The 2,135-nt window shown below is 45.9% G+C and overlaps 1 protein-coding gene across 9 annotated transcripts in view; it reads right to left on the reverse strand.

Annotated features, from left to right (window-relative positions):
* Positions 1-361, reverse strand: part of LOC114308061 (hAT dimerization domain-containing protein) — a 5,918-nt gene extending 5,557 nt beyond the window's left edge. For 3 of the 9 annotated variants that reach the window (XM_028253852.2, XM_082873007.1, XM_028253581.2), the window contains exon 1: positions 1-361. This exon is cut by the window's left edge and continues 48 nt beyond it. The gene's annotated coding sequence lies outside the window, so the exon portion shown is untranslated. The other 6 variants (XM_028253642.2, XM_082873008.1, XM_028253778.2 and 3 more) reach the window with 3 other exon arrangements.
* Positions 362-2,135: the final 1,774 nt, after the last annotated feature.

The following is a 2,135-nucleotide window of genomic DNA, read 5'->3' on the forward strand; positions in this document are numbered from 1 at the left end:
GGGTGTGGGTGGGATGAGAAGAGGACTTGTCAGTGATCCAACTTCTTCTTCTTCTTCGCGGTGTCTGAATTCTCGAACGCATCATGTCTCTTCAATTTCAGAGTCAATTTCATAATTCTTAAAATTAAATAATTAAAATCCTAATATATATATATATATATATATATGTATATCTGGTATATTTGTGGTGTGGTGCGAGGTGGTGGAGAAGAAGAAGATGAAGGAGAGGGAAAGACTCGTGAGTTGAGATCGTCGGAATGAATCGTGAGTCAGTGATGAGTGAAGGCGCTGGGTTGAGCGAGGGGTGATAATAGGCTGGGAGCCGTATTTTAGGGTTTCATGTTCAAATCATTATTTATATATTTTCTCCAATTTTTATACCGTATATATATTGTATATATTCTGCCTAAATATTTTGGTAAGAAAAATTATTATATTGGCTCTTTTTTATGTAGTACAGAACTGTATCTACCTTATTTTATTTTGAGAGAAGGTGATTAGGGTTAAGCACGGTTTGATTCGGATAATTTGAGAATAAAATTATAAATTAAGTGATGGCTTCGTGGATTTACGAATTGATAAATTACTCTTTGGGTGGTTTTTTACAAATTGGCGGATTAAAAAATATTTTAACTAATTATCATACATTTACATAATATATAACATTAATTTCTATAATACTTTTTATATATATAACATAAAGTAATTTTACATATATGTTTCATATATATAACCATGAATTTGTTGTACGGGGAGTAAATATTTAGGCAAGCTCATATTCCTTTCTTCCAAGCTCCGTTTCTGTCCGATCACCTGCGTGCACAACAGCAGTGAGCTACCCGGCGGTGTGTGGCCGGAAAACCCCTCCGACGACCAAGTTAGCACACACCTGAGGATAGAGAGAGTGAGGAGAGAGTTGAGTGTAAGTGTTTCTCTTACCAAATGTTCATCTATCCAGGCATGGGGGCGCAGACTCGCTTATATACCTTTTGCGCCCCAAATCTACTCCCATTAGTCTCTCGACACATGGTGCTGCTATCCCATCTGTCAGCCCAAATCCAGTAACCTCCACCTAACCAAACTGTTAGGATACCTCGGCGGAGCTCGGCAGACCGGCGGAACCTCCTCGGTTTCTCCTGACCGCACTGCGCGGTATACCTTAATGAACCATTCGCCGAGCTCCAGTACAACCGAACTCGGCTGCATTCCGGCAAGCCAAGCTCGAGGTAGGTCGAGCCGGTTAGCCGTCAGTCTTCCTGCCGAGCTAACGCATGAACCGTGGAGCCCGTGGAGATAGGCAGACATCTCGGCCGAACTCCCAGTAAACCGGCTTCCGCACCAACAAGCCAAGTAGCTCTGTCCCACATGCCCTGTGCCTTAACCAAGCAAAACCCTTCCGGACAGGCCCAAGCTACCACGGCCCAATTGTGCTCGGCCCACAATTTGCCCGATCATTACCACGGCCCAATTCAGCTCATAAATCTCCCTCTCAATTGCCCCTTAATTCCGTCCACGCAAGCGTGACTGGGATTGCATGATCTGACCGGGGTAGACTCTTCATCGGTCCTTAGTTTGTAGGACATCAACCGCTCTATTCCTTTTGCTCGGTTTCTTGGCTTGCTTGGCTAAAGCCTCAACTTGCCTTCCTAGCGGGCAAAATCAGCTCGGCGAGGAACTCCAAAGAAGGCGAGCAAGGTCCGCTCTGCCACTTCCTTCTTGGCGAGCAAGGTCAGCTCGGCAAGGAACTAAAGAAGATGAACAAGGTCCGCTCTGCGACTTCCTTCTTAGCGAGCAATATCAGCTGGGCAAGGAACTCCAAAGAAGGCGAGTAAGGTCCGCTCCGCGACTTCCTTCTTGGCGAGAAACATCAGCTTGGCAAGGAACTCTAAAGAAGCCGAGCAAGGTCTGCTCCGCGACTTCTTTCTTGGCGAGCAATATCAGCTCAGCAAGGAACTCCAAAGAAGGCGAGCAAGGTCCGCTCTGCGACTTCCTTCTTGGCGAGAAACATCAGCTCGGCAAGGAACTCCAAAGAAGGCGAGCAAGGTCTGCTCCGCAACTTCCTTCTTGGCGAGCAACATCAGCTCGGCAAGGTACTCCCAAGAAGGTGAGCAAGGTCTGCTCCGTGACTTCCTTCT

This window comes from Camellia sinensis, chromosome 6, assembly GCF_055761805.1.
Source record: "Camellia sinensis isolate YWXY chromosome 6, ASM5576180v1, whole genome shotgun sequence".
Taxonomy (NCBI): Eukaryota; Viridiplantae; Streptophyta; class Magnoliopsida; order Ericales; family Theaceae; genus Camellia; species Camellia sinensis.